The sequence below is a fragment of the Mesoplodon densirostris genome, unplaced genomic scaffold (genome assembly GCF_025265405.1).
Source record: "Mesoplodon densirostris isolate mMesDen1 unplaced genomic scaffold, mMesDen1 primary haplotype scaffold_41, whole genome shotgun sequence".
NCBI classification, from domain to species: Eukaryota; Metazoa; Chordata; class Mammalia; order Artiodactyla; family Ziphiidae; genus Mesoplodon; species Mesoplodon densirostris.
The window spans coordinates 8,141,560-8,163,193 of NW_026778197.1; positions in this window are offsets into that span (position 1 = coordinate 8,141,560).

A 21,634-nucleotide genomic window follows, 5' to 3' on the forward strand; every position below is an offset into this window, starting at 1 on the left:
GGAGCTTTGTGATGACAAAGGTCATGGAGCATTTTGATGACAAGTGTGTGGTGCATTGTGATGAGAAGGGCAGGGAGCATTTTGAGGACAGGGTCATGCAGCAATTTGATGAAAAGTGTAATGGAACATTTTGATGCCAGGGGTTATAGAACATTGTGATGCCAGTGGTCATGGAGCTTTGGGATGAAAAGTGTCAGGGAGCATTTTGATGACAAGGGTTATGGAACATTGTGATGTCAGGGATCATGGAACATTGTGCTGATAAGGGGATGTAGCATTGTGATGACAGGGGTCATGGAACATTGTGATAACAGGGGTGAGGGAGGATTGTGATGACTAGTGATGGAACATTGTGATATCTCATGTGAGAGAGTATTTGGATGAGAAGTGCATGGAGCATTGTGATTACAAGGTTTATGGAGCATAGCGATGACAAGGTTGTGGATCATTGTGGTGAAAAGCGCATGGCACAATTTGATGACAAGTGTCATGAAGCATTGTTCTGGCAAAGGCATGGAGCATTGTGATGACAAGGGTCACGGAGCATTGTGATGAAAAGTTCATGGAGCATTGTGGTTTCAAAGGTCACAGAGCCTTGTGATGACGCGGGCATGGATTGTTGTGATGACAAACGTTATGAAGCATTGTGATGACTGTAGTCACGGAGCATTGTGATGACAGGGGTCATGGAGCATTGTGATGACAATGGCATGGAGCATTGTGATGCCAAGTGTCATGGAGGATTCTGATGACAAAGGTAATGGAGCATTGTGGTGACAATGGTTTGGAGCATTGTGATGACAAGGATCAGGGAGCATTGTGCTGACAAGTGCATGGAGCATTGTGATGACAAGGGCATGGATCATTGTGATGACAAGGGTCATGGAGCATTGGGCTAAAAATGTGCATGGAGTATTGTGATGACAGGGGTCATGGAGCATTGTGATGACAAGGGAATGGAGCATGTTGATGACATGGTCTTGGAGCATTGTGATGAGATGACCATGGAGACTTGTGATGACAAGTCTAATGGAGCATTCTTATGAAAAGGGGCATGGAGCATTGTGATTACGGGGGTCTTGAAGCATTGTGATGACAAGGGCATGGAGCATTGTGAGGCGAAGGCCATGGAACATTGTGATGACATGCGTCATGGAGCTTTGTGATGACAAGGGCATGGAGCATTGTGATTACATGGGTCTTGGAGCATTGTGCTGACAAGGGTCCTGGAGCCTTGTGATGACAAGGCCGTGGAACATTGTGATGGCAGGGGTCATGGAGCTTGTTATGACAGAGGTAATGGAGCATTGTGATGAGAAGTGCATTGAGCATTGGTCTGAAATATTTCATGGATTATTGTGATGAGAGTGGGCATGGCGCATTGTGATGACAAGGGCACGGTACACTGTGATACATGGGTCATGGAGGATTGTAATGACAAGGGCATGGAGCATTGTGATGAGAAGGGCATCGAGCATTGTGATGACAAGTGCCATGGAGCTTTGTGATGACAAGGGCATGGAGCAATGTGATGAGAGGGTTCATGGAGCATTGTGATGACAATGACATGGAGCATTGTGATGCCAAGGGTCATGGAGCTTTGTGATGACAAAGGTCATGGAGCATTTTGATGACAAGTGTGTGGTGCATTGTGATGAGAATGGCAGGGAGCATTGTGATGACCAGGTAATGCAGTATTGTAAAGGGAGGTGTCAGGGAGCATTGTGATGACATATGTAATGGCCCATTGTGATGACAATGGCATGGACCATTGTGATGCAAACTTCCATTGAGGATTCTGATCACAAAGGTAATGGAGCATTGTGATGACAATGGCTTGGAGCATTGTGATGACAAGTGTCAGGGAGCATTGTGCTGACAAGTGCATGGAGAATTGTGATGACAAGGGTCATGGAGCATTCTGATGACAAGCTTGTGGAGTATTTTGATGACAATGGCATGGAGCATTGGGATGAAAAGGGCATGGGGCTTTGTGATGAAAAAGGCATGGAGCCTTTTCGTGACAGGGTTCAAGGAGCATTCTGACGACAAGTGTCAGGGAGCATTGTGATGACAAGTGTATTGAGAATTGTGATGACAAAGGTCATGGAGCATTGTGATGAAAAGGGCATGGATTATTGTGATGACAGGCATCATGGAGCGTTGTGAGGACAAGTGTTATGGAACATTGTGATCACAAGGGTTTGGAGCATTGTGATGACAGAGGTCATGGATCATTTTGATTTCAAGGAGCATGGAGCATTGTGATGACAAGGGCATGAAGCAATGTGATCCCAAAGTTCATGGAGGATTGTGATGACAATGGAAATGGAGTATTGTGATGACAAGTGCATAGAGCATTGTAATGACAAGGTCATGTCGTATTTTGCTGACAAAGGCATGGAGCATTGTGATGACATGTGTCATGGAGCACTGTGATGACAAGCGTCATGGAGCATTGTGAATACATGGGTCATGGAACATTGGGATAACATGGGCATGGATCATTGTGATGACAAGGGTCATGGAGCATTGGGCTGAAAATGTTCATGGAGTATTGTGATGACAGGGGTCATGGAGCATTGTGATTACAGGGGTCTTGGAGCATTGTGATGACAAGAGTCCCGGATCATTGTGTTGTCAGGTGTCATGGAGTGTTGTGATGAGAGTGGTCATGGAGCATTGTGATGATATTGGTCATGGAGCATTGTGATGAGAAGGTCATAGAGAATTGGGCTGAAAATGTTCATGGAGTATTGTGATGACAGGGGTCATGGAGCATTGTGATGACAAGGGAATGGAGCATGGTGATGACAAGGTCTTGGAGCATTGTGAGGAGATGACCATGGAGACTTGTGATGACAAATCTAATGGAGCATTCTGATGAAAAAGGGAATGGAACATTGTGATTACTGGAGTCTTCGAGCATTGTGATGACAAGGGCATGGAGCATTGTGAGGAGAAGACCATGGAACATTCTGATGACATGCGTCATGGAGCTTTGTGATGACAAGGGCATGGAGCATTGTGATTACATGGATCTTGGAGCATTGTGATGACAAGGGTCATGGAGCCTTGTGATGACAAGGCCGTGGAATATTATGATGGCAGGTGTCATGGAGCATTGTTACGACAGAGGTAACGGAGCATTGTAATGAGAAGGGCATTGAGCATTGATCTGAAATGTTTCATGGATTACTGTGATGAGAGTGGGCATGGCGGTTTGTCATGACAAGGGCACGGTACACTGTGATACATGGGTCATGGAGGATTGTAATGACAAGGTCATGGAGCATTGTGATGAGAATGGCATCGAGCATTGTGATGACAAGTGTCATGGAGCTTTGTGATGACAAGGACATGGAGCAATGTGATGAGAGGGTTCATGGAGCATTGTGATGACAATGACATGGAGCATTGTGATGCCAAGGGTCATGGAGCTTTGTGATGACAAAGGTCATGGAGCATTTTGATGACAAGTGTGTGGTGCATTGTGATGAGAAGGGCAGGGAGCATTTTGAGGACAGGGTCATGCAGCAATTTGATGAAAAGTGTAATGGAACATTTTGATGCCAGGGGTTATAGAACATTGTGATGCCAGTGGTCATGGAGCTTTGGGATGAAAAGGGTCATGGAGCATTTTGATGACAAGGGTTATGGAACATTGTGATGTCAGGGATCATGGAACATTGTGCTGATAAGGGGATGTAGCATTGTGATGACAGGGGTCATGGAACATTGTGATAACAGGGGTGAGGGAGGATTGTGATGACTAGTGATGGAACATTGTGATATCTCATGTGAGAGAGTATTTGGATGAGAAGTGCATGGAGCATTGTGATTACAAGTTTTATGGAGCATAGCGATGACAAGGTTGTGGATCATTGTGGTGAAAAGCGCATGGCACAATTTGATGACAAGGGTCATGGAGCATTGTTCTGACAAAGGCATGGAGCATTGTGATGACAAGGGTCACGGAGCATTGTGATGAAAAGTTCATGGAGCATTGTGGTTACAAAGGTCACAGAGCCTTGTGATGACGCGGGCATGGATTGTTGTGATGACAAACGTTATGAAGCATTGTGATGACTGTAGTCACGGAGCATTGTGATGACAGGGGTCATGGAGCATTGTGATGACAATGGCATGGAGCATTGTGATGCCAAGTGTCATGGAGGATTCTGATGACAAAGGTAATGGAGCATTGTGGTGACAATGGTTTGGAGCATTGTGATGACAAGGATCAGGGAGCATTGTGCTGACAAGTGCATGGAGCATTGTGATGACAAGGGCATGGATCATTGTGATGACAAGGGTCATGGAGCATTGGGCTAAAAATGTGCATGGAGTATTGTGATGACAGGGGTCATGGAGCATTGTGATGACAAGGGAATGGAGCATGTTGATGACAAGGTCTTGGAGCATTGTGATGAGATGACCATGGAGACTTGTGATGACAAGTCTAATGGAGCATTCTTTTTTTTTTTTTTTTTTTTTTTCTTTTTGCGGTATGTGGGCCTCTCACTGTTGTGGCCTCTCCCGCTGCGGAGCACAGGCTCCGGACGCGCAGGCCCAGCGGCCATGGCTCACGGGCCCAGCCGCTCCGCGGCATATGGGATCCTCCCAGACCGGGGCACGAACCCGCATCCCCTGCATCGGCAGGCGGACTCTTAACCACTGCGCCACCAGGGAGGCCCTACTGGAGCATTCTTATGAAAAGGGGCATGGAGCATTGTGATTACGGGGGTCTTGAAGCATTGTGATGACAAGGGCATGGAGCATTGTGAGGCGAAGGCCATGAAACATTGTGATGACATGCGTCATGGAGCTTTGTGATGACAAGGGCATGGAGCCTTGTGATTACATGGGTCTTGGAGCATTGTGCTGACAAGGGTCCTGGAGCCTTGTGATGACAAGGCCGTGGAACATTGTGATGGCAGGGGTCATGGAGCTTGTTATGACAGAGGTAATGGAGCATTGTGATGAGAAGTGCATTGAGCATTGGTCTGAAATATTTCATGGATTATTGTGATGAGAGTGGGCATGGCGCATTGTGATGACAAGGGCACGGTACACTGTGATACATGGGTCATGGAGGATTGTAATGACAAGGGCATGGAGCATTGTGATGAGAAGGGCATCGAGCATTGTGATGACAAGTGCCATGGAGCTTTGTGATGACAAGGGCATGGAGCAATGTGATGAGAGGGTTCATGGAGCATTGTGATGACAATGACATGGAGCAATGTGATGCCAAGGGTCATGGAGCTTTGTGATGACAAAGGTCATGGAGCATTTTGATGACAAGTGTGTGGTGCATTGTGATGAGAATGGCAGGGAGCATTGTGATGACCAGGTAATGCAGTATTGTAAAGGGAGGTGTCAGGGAGCATTGTGATGACATATGTAATGGCCCATTGTGATGACAATGGCATGGACCATTGTGATGCAAACTTCCATTGAGGATTCTGATCACAAAGGTAATGGAGCATTGTGATGACAATGGCTTGGAGCATTGTGATGACAAGTGTCAGGGAGCATTGTGCTGACAAGTGCATGGAGAATTGTGATGACAAGGGTCATGGAGCATTCTGATGACAAGCTTGTGGAGTATTTTGATGACAATGGCATGGAGCATTGGGATGAAAAGGGCATGGGGCTTTGTGATGAAAAAGGCATGGAGCCTTTTCGTGACAGGGTTCAAGGAGCATTCTGACGACAAGTGTCAGGGAGCATTGTGATGACAAGTGTATTGAGAATTGTGATGACAAAGGTCATGGAGCATTGTGATGAAAAGGGCATGGATTATTGTGATGACAGGCAACATGGAGTGTTGTGAGGACAAGTGTTATGGAACATTGTGATCACAAGGGTTTGGAGCATTGTGATGACAGAGGTCATGGATCATTTTGATTTCAAGGAGCATGGAGCATTGTGATGACAAGGGCATGAAGCAATGTGATCCCAAAGTTCATGGAGGATTGTGATGACAATGGAAATGGAGTATTGTGATGACAAGTGCATAGAGCATTGTAATGACAAGGTCATGTAGCATTTTGCTGACAAAGGCATGGAGCATTGTGATGACAGGTGTCATGGAGCACTGTGATGACAAGCGTCATGGAGCATTGTGAATACATGGGTCATGGAACATTGGGATAACATGGGCATGGATCATTGTGATGACAAGGGTCATGGAGCATTGGGCTGAAAATGTTCATGGAGTATTGTGATGACAGGGGTCATGGAGCATTGTGATTACAGGGGTCTTGGAGCATTGTGATGACAAGAGTCCCGGATCATTGTGTTGTCAGGTGTCATGGAGTGTTGTGATGACAGTGGTCATGGAGCATTGTGATGATATTGGTCATGGAGCATTGTGATGAGAAGGTCATAGAGAATTGGGCTGAAAATGTTCATGGAGTATTGTGATGACAGGGGTCATGGAGCATTGTGATGACAAGGGAATGGAGCATGGTGATGACAAGGTCTTGGAGCATTGTGAGGAGATGACCATGGAGACTTGTGATGACAAATCTAATGGAGCATTCTGATGAAAAAGGGAATGGAACATTGTGATTACTGGAGTCTTCGAGCATTGTGATGACAAGGGCATGGAGCATTGTGAGGAGAAGACAATGGAACATTCTGATGACATGCGTCATGGAGCTTTGTGATGACAAGGGCATGGAGCATTGTGATTAAATGGATCTTGGAGCATTGTGATGACAAGGGTCATGGAGCCTTGTGATGACAAGGCCGTGGAATATTATGATGGCAGGTGTCATGGAGCATTGTTACGACAGAGGTAACGGAGCATTGTGATGAGAAGGGCATTGAGCATTGATCTGAAATGTTTCATGGATTACTGTGATGAGAGTGGGCATGGCGGTTTGTCATGACAAGGGCACGGTACACTGTGATACATGGGTCATGGAGGATTGTAATGACAAGCTCATGGAGCATTGTGATGAGAATGGCATCGAGCATTGTGATGACAAGAGTCATGGAGCTTTGTGATGACAAGGACATGGAGCAATGTGATGAGAGGGTTCATGGAGCATTGTGATGACAATGACATGGAGCATTGTGATGCCAAGGGTCATGGAGCTTTGTGATGACAAAGGTCATGGAGCATTTTGATGACAAGTGTGTGGTGCATTGTGATGAGAAGGGCAGGGAGCATTTTGAGGACAGGGTCATGCAGCAATTTGATGAAAAGTGTAATGGAACATTTTGATGCCAGGGGTTATAGAACATTGTGATGCCAGGGGTCATGGTGCTTTGGGATGAAAAGGGTCATGGAGCATTTTGATGACAAGGGTTTTGGAACATTGTGATGTCAGGGGTCATGGAACATTGTGCTGATAAGGGGATGTAGTATTGTGATGACAGGGGTCATGGAACATTGTGATAACAGGGGTGAGGGAGGATTGTGATGACTAGTGATGGAACATTGTGATATCTCATGTGAGAGAGTATTTGGATGAGAAGTGCATGGAGCATTGTGATTACAATGTTTATGGAGCATAGCGATGACAAGGTTGTGGATCATTGTGGTGAAAAGCGCATGGCACAATTTGATGACAAGGGTCATGGAGCATTGTTCTGACAAAGGCATGGAGCATTGTGATGACAAGGTTCACGGAGCATTGTGATGAAATGTTCATGGAGCATTGTGGTTACAAAGGTCACAGAGCCTTGTGATGACGCGGGCATGGATTGTTGTGATGACAAACGTTATGAAGCATTGTGATGACTGTAGTCACGGAGCATTGTGATGACAGGGGTCATGGAGCATTGTGATGACAATGGCATGGAGCATTGTGATGCCAAGTGTCATGGAGGATTCTGATGACAAAGGTAATGGAGCATTGTGGTGACAATGGTTTGGAGCATTGTGATGACAAGGATCAGGGAGCATTGTGCTGACAAGTGCATGGAGCATTGTGATGACAAGGGCATGGATCATTGTGATGACAAGGGTCATGGAGCATTGGGCTAAAAATGTGCATGGAGTATTGTGATGACAGGGGTCATGGAGCATTGTGATGACAAGGGAATGGAGCATGTTGATGACATGGTCTTGGAGCATTGTGAGGTGAAGGCCATGGAACATTGTGATGACATGCGTCATGGAGCTTTGTGATGACAAGGGCATGGAGCATTGTGATTACATGGGTCTTGGAGCATTGTGCTGACAAGGGTCCTGGAGCCTTGTGATGACAAGGCCGTGGAACATTGTGATGGCAGGGGTCATGGAGCTTGTTATGACAGAGGTAATGGAGCATTGTGATGAGAAGTGCATTGAGCATTGGTCTGAAATATTTCATGGATTATTGTGATGAGAGTGGGCATGGCGCATTGTGATGACAAGGGCACGGTACACTGTGATACATGGGTCATGGAGGATTGTAATGACAAGGGCATGGAGCATTGTGATGAGAAGGGCATCGAGCATTGTGATGACAAGTGCCATGGAGCTTTGTGATGACAAGGGCATGGAGCAATGTGATGAGAGGGTTCATGGAGCATTGTGATGACAATGACATGGAGCATTGTGATGCCAAGGGTCATGGAGCTTTGTGATGACAAAGGTCATGGAGCATTTTGATGACAAGGGTGTGGTGCATTGTGATGAGAACGGCAGGGAGCATTGTGATGACCAGGTAATGCAGTATTGTAAAGAGAGGTGTCAGGGAGCATTGTGATGACATATGTAATGGCCCATTGTGATGACAATGGCATGGAGCATTGTGATGCAAACTTCCATTGAGGATTCTGATCACAAAGGTAATGGAGCATTGTGATGACAATGGCTTGGAGCATTGTGATGACAAATGTCAGGGAGCATTGTGCTGACAAGTGCATGGAGAATTGTGATGACAAGGGTCATGGAGCATTCTGATGACAAGCTTGTGGAGTATTTTGATGACAATGGCATGGAGCATTGGGATGAAAAGGGCATGGGGCTTTGTGATGAAAAAGGCATGGAGCCTTTTCGTGACAGGGTTCAAGGAGCATTCTGACGACAAGTGTCAGGGAGCATTGTGATGACAAGTGTATTGAGAATTGTGATGACAAAGGTCACGGAGCATTGTGATGAAAAGGGCATGGATTATTGTGATGACAGGCATCATGGAGCGTTGTGGGGACAAGTGTTATGGAACATTGTGATCACAAGGGTTTGGAGCATTGTGATGACAGAGGTCATGGATCATTTTGATTTCAAGGAGCATGGAGCATTGTGATGACAAGGGCATGAAGCAATGTGATCCCAAAGTTCATGGAGGATTGTGATGACAATGGAAATGGAGTTTTGTGATGACAAGTGCATAGAGCATTGTAATGACAAGGTCATGTAGCATTTTGCTGACAACGCATGGAGCATTGTGATGACAGGTGTCATGGAGCACTGTGATGACAAGCGTCATGGAGCATTGTGAATACATGGGTCATGGAACATTGGGATAACATGGGCATGGATCATTGTGATGACAAGGGTCATGGAGCATTGGGCTGAAAATGCTCATGGAGTATTGTGATGACAGGGGTCATGGAGCATTGTGATTACAGGGGTCTTGGAGCATTGTGATGACAAGAGTCCCGGATCATTGTGTTGTCAGGTGTCATGGAGTGTTGTGATGACAGTGGTCATGGAGCATTTTGATGATATTGGTCATGGAGCATTGTGATGAGAAGGTCATAGAGAATTGGGCTGAAAATGTTCATGGAGTTTTGTGATGACAGGGGTCATGGAGCATTGTGATGACAAGGTCTTGGAGCATTGTGAGGCGATGACCATGGAGACTTGTGATGACAAATCTAATGGAGCATTCTGATGAAAAAGGGAATGGAACATTGTGATTACTGGAGTCTTCGAGCATTGTGATGACAAGGGCATGGAGCATTGTGAGGAGAAGACCATGGAACATTCTGATGACATGCGTCATGGAGCTTTGTGATGACAAGGGCATGGAGCATTGTGATTACATGGATCTTGGAGCATTGTGATGACAAGGGTCATGCAGCCTTGTGATGACAAGGCCGTGGAATATTATGATGGCAGGTGTCATGGAGCATTGTTACGACAGAGGTAACGGAGCATTGTGATGAGAAGGGCATTGAGCATTGATCTGAAATGTTTCATGGATTACTGTGATGAGAGTGGGCAAGGCGGTTTGTCATGACAAGGACACGATACACTGTGATACATGGGTCATGGAGGATTGTAATGACAAGGTCATGGAGCATTGTGATGAGAATGGCATCGAGCATTGTGATGACAAGTGTCATGGAGCTTTGTGATGACAAGGACATGGAGCAATGTGATGAGAGGATTCATGGAGCATTGTGATGACAATGACATGGAGCATTGTGATGCCAAGGGTCATGGAGCTTTGTGATGACAAAGGTCATGGAGCATTTTGATGACAAGTGTGTGGTGCATTGTGATGAGAAGGGCAGGGAGCATTTTGAGGACAGGGTCATGCAGCAATTTGATGAAAAGTGTAATGGAACATTTTGATGCCAGGGGTTATAGACATTGTGATGCCAGTGGTCATGGAGCTTTGGGATGAAAAGGGTCATGGAGCATTTTGATGACAAGGGTTATGGAACATTGTGATGTCAGGGATCATGGAACATTGTGCTGATAAGGGGATGTAGCATTGTGATGACAGGGGTCATGGAACATTGTGATAACAGGGGTGAGGGAGGATTGTGATGACTAGTGATGGAACATTGTGATATCTCATGTGAGAGAGTATTTGGATGAGAAGTGCATGGAGCATTGTGATTACAAGGTTTATGGAGCATAGCGATGACAAGGTTGTGGATCATTGTGGTGAAAAGCGCATGGCACAATTTGATGACAAGGGTCATGGAGCATTGTTCTGACAAAGGCATGGAGCATTGTGATGACAAGGGTCACGGAGCATTGTGATGAAAAGTTCATGGAGCATTGTGGTTACAAAGGTCACAGAGCCTTGTGATGACGCGGGCATGGATTGTTGTGATGACAAACGTTATGAAGCATTGTGATGACTGTAGTCACGGAGCATTGTGATGACAGGGGTCATGGAGCATTGTGATGACAATGGCATGGAGCATTGTGATGACAATGGCATGGAGCATTGTGATGCCAAGTGTCATGGAGGATTCTGATGACAAAGGTAATGGAGCATTGTGGTGACAATGGTTTGGAGCATTGTGATGACAAGGATCAGGGAGCATTGTGCTGACAAGTGCATGGAGCATTGTGATGACAAGGGCATGGATCATTGTGATGACAAGGGTCATGGAGCATTGGGCTAAAAATGTGCATGGAGTATTGTGATGACAGGGGTCATGGAGCATTGTGATGACAAGGGAATGGAGCATGTTGATGACAAGGTCTTGGAGCATTGTGATGAGATGACCATGGAGACTTGTGATGACAAGTCTAATGGAGCATTCTTATGAAAAGGGGCATGGAGCATTGTGATTACGGGGGTCTTGAAGCATTGTGATGACAAGGGCATGGAGCATTGTGAGGCGAAGGCCATGGAACATTGTGATGACATGCGTCATGGAGCTTTGTGATGACAAGGGCATGGAGCCTTGTGATTACATGGGTCTTGGAGCATTGTGCTGACAAGGGTCCTGGAGCCTTGTGATGACAAGGCCGTGGAACATTGTGATGGCAGGGGTCATGGAGCTTGTTATGACAGAGGTAATGGAGCATTGTGATGAGAAGTGCATTGAGCATTGGTCTGAAATATTTCAAGGATTATTGTGATGAGAGTGGGCATGGCGCATTGTGATGACAAGGGCACGGTACACTGTGATACATGGGTCATGGAGGATTGTAATGACAACGGCATGGAGCATTGTGATGAGAAGGGCATCGAGCATTGTGATGACAAGTGCCATGGAGCTTTGTGATGACAAGGGCATGGAGCAATGTGATGAGAGGGTTCATGGAGCATTGTGATGACAATGACATGGAGCAATGTGATGCCAAGGGTCATGGAGCTTTGTGATGACAAAGGTCATGGAGCATTTTGATGACAAGTGTGTGGTGCATTGTGATGAGAATGGCAGGGAGCATTGTGATGACCAGGTAATGCAGTATTGTAAAGGGAGGTGTCAGGGAGCATTGTGATGACATATGTAATGGCCCATTGTGATGACAATGGCATGGAGCATTGTGATGACAAGTGTCAGGGAGCATTGTGCTGACAAGTGCATGGAGAATTGTGATGACAAGGGTCATGGAGCATTCTGATGACAAGCTTGTGGAGTATTTTGATGACAATGGCATGGAGCATTGGGATGAAAAGGGCATGGGGCTTTGTGATGAAAAAGGCATGGAGCCTTTTCGTGACAGGGTTCAAGGAGCATTCTGACGACAAGTGTCAGGGAGCATTGTGATGACAAGTGTATTGAGAATTGTGATGACAAAGGTCATGGAGCATTGTGATGAAAAGGGCATGGATTATTGTGATGACAGGCATCATGGAGCGTTGTGAGGACAAGTGTTATGGAACATTGTGATCACAAGGGTTTGGAGCATTGTGATGACAGAGGTCATGGATCATTTTGATTTCAAGGAGCATGGAGCATTGTGATGACAAGGGCATGAAGCAATGTGATCCCAAAGTTCATGGAGGATTGTGATGACAATGGAAATGGAGTATTGTGATGACAAGTGCATAGAGCATTGTAATGACAAGGTCATGTAGCATTTTGCTGACAAAGGCATGGAGCATTGTGATGACATGTGTCATGGAGCACTGTGATGACAAGCGTGATGGAGCATTGTGAATACATGGGTCATGGAACATTGGGATAACATGGGCATGGATCATTGTGATGACAAGGGTCATGGAGCATTGGGCTGAAAATGTTCATGGAGTATTGTGATGACAGGGGTCATGGAGCATTGTGATTACAGGGGTCTTGGAGCATTGTGATGACAAGAGTCCCGGATCATTGTGTTGTCAGGTGTCATGGAGTGTTGTGATGACAGTGGTCATGGAGCATTGTGATGATATTGGTCATGGAGCATTGTGATGAGAAGGTCATAGAGAATTGGGCTGAAAATGTTCATGGAGTATTGTGATGACAGGGGTCATGGAGCATTGTGATGACAAGGGAATGGAGCATGGTGATGACAAGGTCTTGGAGCATTGTGAGGAGATGACCATGGAGACTTGTGATGACAAATCTAATGGAGCATTCTGATGAAAAAGGGAATGGAACATTGTGATTACTGGAGTCTTCGAGCATTGTGATGACAAGGGCATGGAGCATTGTGAGGAGAAGACAATGGAACATTCTGATGACATGCGTCATGGAGCTTTGTGATGACAAGTGCATGGAGCATTGTGATTACATGGATCTTGGAGCATTGTGATGACAAGGGTCATGGAGCCTTGTGATGACAAGGCCGTGGAATATTATGATGGCAGGTGTCATGGAGCATTGTTACAACAGAGGTAACGGAGCATTGTGATGAGAAGGGCATTGAGCATTGATCTGAAATGTTTCATGGATTACTGTGATGAGAGTGGGCATGGCGGTTTGTCATGACAAGGGCACGGTACACTGTGATACATGGGTCATGGAGGATTGTAATGACAAGGTCATGGAGCATTGTGATGAGAATGGCATCGAGCATTGTGATGACAAGTGTCATGGAGCTTTGTGATGACAAGGACATGGAGCAATGTGATGAGAGGGTTCATGGAGCATTGTGATGACAATGACATGGAGCATTGTGATGCCAAGGGTCATGGAGCTTTGTGATGACAAAGGTCATGGAGCATTTTGATGACAAGTGTGTGGTGCATTGTGATGAGAAGGGCAGGGAGCATTTTGAGGACAGGGTCATGCAGCAATTTGATGAAAATTTTAATGGAACATTTTGATGCCAGGGGTTATAGAACATTGTGATGCCAGGGGTCATGGTGCTTTGGGATGAAAAGGGTCATGGAGCATTTTGATGACAAGGGTTTTGGAACATTGTGATGTCAGGGGTCATGGAACATTGTGCTGATAAGGGGATGTAGTATTGTGATGATAGGGGTCATGGAACATTGTGATAACAGGGGTGAGGGAGGATTGTGATGACTAGTGATGGAACATTGTGATATCTCATGTGAGAGAGTATTTGGATGAGAAGTGCATGGAGCATTGTGATTACAATGTTTATGGAGCATAGCGATGACAAGGTTGTGGATCATTGTGGTGAAAAGCGCATGGCACAATTTGATGACAAGGGTCATGGAGCATTGTTCTGACAAAGGCATGGAGCATTGTGATGACAAGGGTCACGGAGCATTGTGATGAAAAGTTCATGGAGCATTGTGGTTACAAAGGTCACAGAGCCTTGTGATGACGCGGGCATGGATTGTTGTGATGACAAACGTTATGAAGCATTGTGATGACTGTAGTCACGGAGCATTGTGATGACAGGGGTCATGGAGCATTGTGATGACAATGGCATGGAGCATTGTGATGCCAAGTGTCATGGAGGATTCTGATGACAAAGGTAATGGAGCATTGTGGTGACAATGGTTTGGAGCATTGTGATGACAAGGATCAGGGAGCATTGTGCTGACAAGTGCATGGAGCATTGTGATGACAAGGGCATAGATCATTGTGATGACAAGGGTCATGGAGCATTGGGCTAAAAATGTGCATGGAGTATTGTGATGACAGGGGTCATGGAGCATTGTGATGACAAGGGAATGGAGCATGTTGATGACAAGGTCTTGGAGCATTGTGATGAGATGACCATGGAGACTTGTGATGACAAGTCTAATGGAGCATTCTTATGAAAAGGGGCATGGAGCATTGTGATTACGGGGGTCTTGAAGCATTGTGATGACAAGGGCATGGAGCATTGTGAGGTGAAGGCCATGGAACATTGTGATGACATGCGTCATGGAGCTTTGTGATGACAAGGGCATGGAGCATTGTGATTACATGGGTCTTGGAGCATTGTGCTGACAAGGGTCCTGGAGCCTTGTGATGACAAGGCCGTGGAACATTGTGATGGCAGGGGTCATGGAGCTTGTTATGACAGAGGTAATGGAGCATTGTGATGAGAAGTGCATTGAGCATTGGTCTGAAATATTTCATGGATTATTGTGATGAGAGTGGGCATGGCGCATTGTGATGACAAGGGCACGGTACACTGTGATACATGGGTCATGGAGGATTGTAATGACAAGGGCATGGAGCATTGTGATGAGAAGGGCATCGAGCATTGTGATGACAAGTGCCATGGAGCTTTGTGATGACAAGGGCATGGAGCAATGTGATGAGAGGGTTCATGGAGCATTGTGATGACAATGACATGGAGCATTGTGATGCCAAGGGTCATGGAGCTTTGTGATGACAAAGGTCATGGAGCATTTTGATGACAAGGGTGTGGTGCATTGTGATGAGAACGGCAGGGAGCATTGTGATGACCAGGTAATGCAGTATTGTAAAGAGAGGTGTCAGGGAGCATTGTGATGACATATGTAATGGCCCATTGTGATGACAATGGCATGGAGCATTGTGATGCAAACTTCCATTGAGGATTCTGATCACAAAGGTAATGGAGCATTGTGATGACAATGGCTTGGAGCATTGTGATGACAAATGTCAGGGAGCATTGTGCTGACAAGTGCATGGAGAATTGTGATGACAAGGGTCATGGAGCATTCTGATGACAAGCTTGTGGAGTATTTTGATGACAATGGCATGGAGCATTGGGATGAAAAGGGCATGGGGCTTTGTGATGAAAAAGGCATGGAGCCTTTTCGTGACAGGGTTCAAGGAGCATTCTGACGACAAGTGTCAGGGAGCATTGTGATGACAAGTGTATTGAGAATTGTGATGACAAAGGTCATGGAGCATTGTGATGAAAAGGGCATGGATTATTGTGATGACAGGCATCATGGAGCGTTGTGAGGACAAGTGTTATGGAACATTGTGATCACAAGGGTTTGGAGCATTGTGATGACAGAGGTCATGGATCATTTTGATTTCAAGGAGCATGGAGCATTGTGATGACAAGGGCATGAAGCAATGTGATCCCAAAGTTCATGGAGGATTGTGATGACAATGGAAATGGAGTATTGTGATGACAAGTGCATAGAGCATTGTAATGACAAGGTCATGTAGCATTTTGCTGACAAAGGCATGGAGCATTGTGATGACATGTGTCATGGAGCACTGTGATGACAAGCGTCATGGAGCATTGTGAATACATGGGTCATGGAACATTGGTATAACATGGGCATGGATCATTGTGATGACAAGGGTCATGGAGCATTGGGCTGAAAATGTTCATGGAGTATTGTGATGACAGGGGTCATGGAGCATTGTGATTACAGGGGTCTTGGAGCATTGTGATGACAAGAGTCCCGGATCATTGTGTTGTCAGGTGTCATGGAGTGTTGTGATGACAGTGGTCATGGAGCATTGTGATGATATTGGTCATGGAGCATTGTGATGAGAAGGTCATAGAGAATTGGGCTGAAAATGTTCATGGAGTTTTGTGATGACAGGGGTCATGGAGCATTGTGATGACAAGGGAATGGAGCATGGTGATGACAAGGTCTTGGAGCATTGTGAGGCGATGACCATGGAGACTTGTGATGACAAATCTAATGGAGCATTCTGATGAAAAAGGGAATGGAACATTGTGATTACTGGAGTCTTCGAGCATTGTGATGACAAGGGCATGGAGCATTGTGAGGAGAAGACCATGGAACATTCTGATGACATGCGTCATGGAGCTTTGTGATGACAAGGGCATGGAGCATTGTGATTACATGGATCTTGGAGCATTGTGATGACAAGGGTCATGGAGCCTTGTGATGACAAGGCCGTGGAATATTATGATGGCAGGTGTCATGGAGCATTGTTACGACAGAGGTAACGGAGCATTGTGATGAGAAGGGCATTGAGCATTGATCTGAAATGTTTCATGGATTACTGTGATGAGAGTGGGCATGGCGGTTTGTCATGACAAGGACACGGTACACTGTGATACATGGGTCATGGAGGATTGTAATGACAAGGTCATGGAGCATTGTGATGAGAATGGCATCGAGCATTGTGATGACAAGTGTCATGGAGCTTTGTGATGACAAGGACATGGAGCAATGTGATGAGAGGATTCATGGAGCATTGTGATGACAATGACATGGAGCATTGTGATGCCAAGGGTCATGGAGCTTTGTGATGACAAAGGTCATGGAGCATTTTGATGACAAGTGTGTGGTGCATTGTGATGAGAAGGGCAGGGAGCATTTTGAGGACAGGGTCATGCAGCAATTTGATGAAAAGTGTAATGGAACATTTTGATGCCAGGGGTTATAGACATTGTGATGCCAGTGGTCATGGAGCTTTGGGATGAAAAGGGTCATGGAGCATTTTGATGACAAGGGTTATGGAACATTGTGATGTCAGGGATCATGGAACATTGTGCTGATAAGGGGATGTAGCATTGTGATGACAGGGGTCATGGAACATTGTGATAACAGGGGTGAGGGAGGATTGTGATGACTAGTGATGGAACATTGTGATATCTCATGTGAGAGAGTATTTGGATGAGAAGTGCATGGAGCATTGTGATTACAAGGTTTATGGAGCATAGCGATGACAAGGTTGTGGATCATTGTGGTGAAAAGCGCATGGCACAATTTGATGACAAGGGTCATGGAGCATTGTTCTGACAAAGGCATGGAGCATTGTGATGACAAGGGTCACGGAGCATTGTGATGAAAAGTTCATGGAGCATTGTGGTTACAAAGGTCACAGAGCCTTGTGATGACGCGGGCATGGATTGTTGTGATGACAAACGTTATGAAGCATTGTGATGACTGTAGTCACGGAGCATTGTGATGACAGGGGTCATGGAGCATTGTGATGACAATGGCATGGAGCATTGTGATGCCAAGTGTCATGGAGGATTCTGATGACAAAGGTAATGGAGCATTGTGGTGACAATGGTTTGGAGCATTGTGATGACAAGGATCAGGGAGCATTGTGCTGACAAGTGCATGGAGCATTGTGATGACAAGGGCTTGGATCATTGTGATGACAAGGGTCATGGAGCATTGGGCTAAAAATGTGCATGGAGTATTGTGATGACAGGGGTCATGGAGCATTGTGATGACAAGGGAATGGAGCATGTTGATGACAAGGTCTTGGAGCATTGTGATGAGATGACCATGGAGACTTGTGATGACAAGTCTAATGGAGCATTCTTATGAAAAGGGGCATGGAGCATTGTGATTACGGGGGTCTTGAAGCATTGTGATGACAAGGGCATGGAGCATTGTGAGGCGAAGGCCATGGAACATTCTGATGACATGCGTCATGGAGCTTTGTGATGACAAGGGCATGGAGCATTGTGATTACATGGGTCTTGGAGCATTGTGCTGACAAGGGTCCTGGAGCCTTGTGATGACAAGGCCGTGGAACATTGTGATGGCAGGGGTCATGGAGCTTGTTATGACAGAGGTAATGGAGCATTGTGATGAGAAGTGCATTGAGCATTGGTCTGAAATATTTCATGGATTATTGTGATGAGAGTGGGCATGGCGCATTGTGATGACAAGGGCACGGTACACTGTGATACATGGGTCATGGAGGATTGTAATGACAAGGGCATGGAGCATTGTGATGAGAAGGGCATCGAGCATTGTGATGACAAGTGCCATGGAGCTTTGTGATGACAAGGGCATGGAGCAATGTGATGAGAGGGTTCATGGAGCATTGTGATGACAATGACATGGAGCAATGTGATGCCAAGGGTCATGGAGCTTTGTGATGACAAAGGTCATGGAGCATTTTGATGACAAGTGTGTGGTGCATTGTGATGAGAATGGCAGGGAGCATTGTGATGACCAGGTAATGCAGTATTGTAAAGGGAGGTGTCAGGGAGCATTGTGATGACATATGTAATGGCCCATTGTGATGACAATGGCATGGAGCATTGTGATGCAAACTTCCATTGAGGATTCTGATCACAAAGGTAATGGAGCATTGTGATGACAATGGCTTGGAGCATTGTGATGACAAGTGTCAGGGAGCATTGTGCTGACAAGTGCATGGAGAATTGTGATGACAAGGGTCATGGAGCATTCTGATGACAAGCTTGTGGAGTATTTTGATGACAATGGCATGGAGCATTGGGATGAAAAGGGCATGGGGCTTTGTGATGAAAAAGGCATGGAGCCTTTTCGTGACAGGGTTCAAGGAGCATTCTGACGACAAGTGTCAGGGAGCATTGTGATGACAAGTGTATTGAGAATTGTGATGACAAAGGTCATGGAGCATTGTGATGAAAAGGGCATGGATTATTGTGATGACAGGCATCATGGAGTGTTGTGAGGACAAGTGTTATGGAACATTGTGATCACAAGGGTTTGGAGCATTGTGATGACAGAGGTCATGGATCATTTTGATTTCAAGGAGCATGGAGCATTGTGATGACAAGGGCATGAAGCAATGTGATCCCAAAGTTCATGGAGGATTGTGATGACAATGGAAATGGAGTATTGTGATGACAAGTGCATAGAGCATTGTAATGACAAGGTCATGTAGCATTTTGCTGACAAAGGCATGGAGCATTGTGATGACAGGTGTCATAGAGCACTGTGATGACAAGCGTCATGGAGCATTGTGAATACATGGGTCATGGAACATTGGGATAACATGGGCATGGATCATTGTGATGACAAGGGTCATGGAGCATTGGGCTGAAAATGTTCATGGAGTATTGTGATGACAGGGGTCATGGAGCATTGTGATTACAAGGGTCTTGGAGCATTGTGATGACAAGAGTCCCGGATCATTGTGTTGTCAGGTGTCATGGAGTGTTGTGATGACAGTGGTCATGGAGCATTGTGATGATATTGGTCATGGAGCATTGTGATGAGAAGGTCATAGAGAATTGGGCTGAAAATGTTCATGGAGTATTGTGATGACAGGGGTCATGGAGCATTGTGATGACAAGGGAATGGAGCATGGTGATGACAAGATCTTGGAGCATTGTGAGGAGATGACCATGGAGACTTGTGATGACAAATCTAATGGAGCATTCTGATGAAAAAGGGAATGGAACATTGTGATTACTGGAGTCTTCGAGCATTGTGATGACAAGGGCATGGAACATTGTGAGGAGAAGACAATGGAACATTCTGATGACATGCATCATGGAGCTTTGTGATGACAAGGGCATGGAGCATTGTGATTACATGGATCTTGGAGCATTGTGATGACAAGGGTCATGGAGCCTTGTGATGACAAGGCCGTGGAATATTATGATGGCAGGTGTCATGGAGCATTGTTACGACAGAGGTAACGGAGCATTGTGATGAGAAGGGCATTGAGCATTGATCTGAAATGTTTCATGGATTACTGTGATGAGAGTGGGCATGGCGGTTTGTCATGACAAGGGCACGGTACACTGTGATACATGGGTCATGGAGGATTGTAATGACAAGCTCATGGAGCATTGTGATGAGAATGGCATCGAGCATTGTGATGACAAGTGTCATGGAGCTTTGTGATGACAAGGACATGGAGCAATGTGATGAGAGGGTTCATGGAGCATTGTGATGACAATGACATGGAGCATTGTGATGCCAAGGGTCATGGAGCTTTGTGATGACAAAGGTCATGGAGCATTTTGATGACAAGTGTGTGGTGCATTGTGATGAGAAGGGCAGGGAGCATTTTGAGGACAGGGTCATGCAGCAATTTGATGAAAAGTGTAATGGAACATTTTGATGCCAGGGGTTATAGAACATTGTGATGCCAGGGGTCATGGTGCTTTGGGATGAAAAGGGTCATGGAGCATTTTGATGACAAGGGTTTTGGAACATTGTGATGTCAGGGGTCATGGAACATTGTGCTGATAAGGGGATGTAGTATTGTGATGACAGGGGTCATGGAACATTGTGATAACAGGGGTGAGGGAGGATTGTGATGACTAGTGATGGAACATTGTGATATCTCATGTGAGAGAGTATTTGGATGAGAAGTGCATGGAGCATTGTGATTACAAGGTTTATGGAGCATAGCGATGACAAGGTTGTGGATCATTGTGGTGAAAAGCGCATGGCACAATTTGATGACAAGGGTCATGGAGCATTGTTCTGACAAAGGCATGGAGCATTGTGATGACAAGGGTCACGGAGCATTGTGATGAAAAGTTCATGGAGCATTGTGGTTACAAAGGTCACAGAGCCTAGTGATGACGCGGGCATGGATTGTTGTGATGACAAACGTTATGAAGAATTGTGATGACTGTAGTCACGGAGCATTGTGATGACAGGGGTCATGGAGCATTGTGATGACAATGGCATGGAGCATTGTGATGCCAAGTGTCATGGAGGATTCTGATGACAAAGGTAATGGAGCATTGTGGTGACAAAGGTTTGGAGCATTGTGATGACAAGAATCAGGGAGCATTGTGCTGACAAGTGCATGGAGCATTGTGATGACAAGGGCATGGATCATTGTGATGACAAGGGTCATGGAGCATTGGGCTAAAAATGTGCATGGAGTATTGTGATGACAGGGGTCATGGAGCATTGTGATGACAAGGGAATGGAGCATGTTGATGACAAGGTCTTGG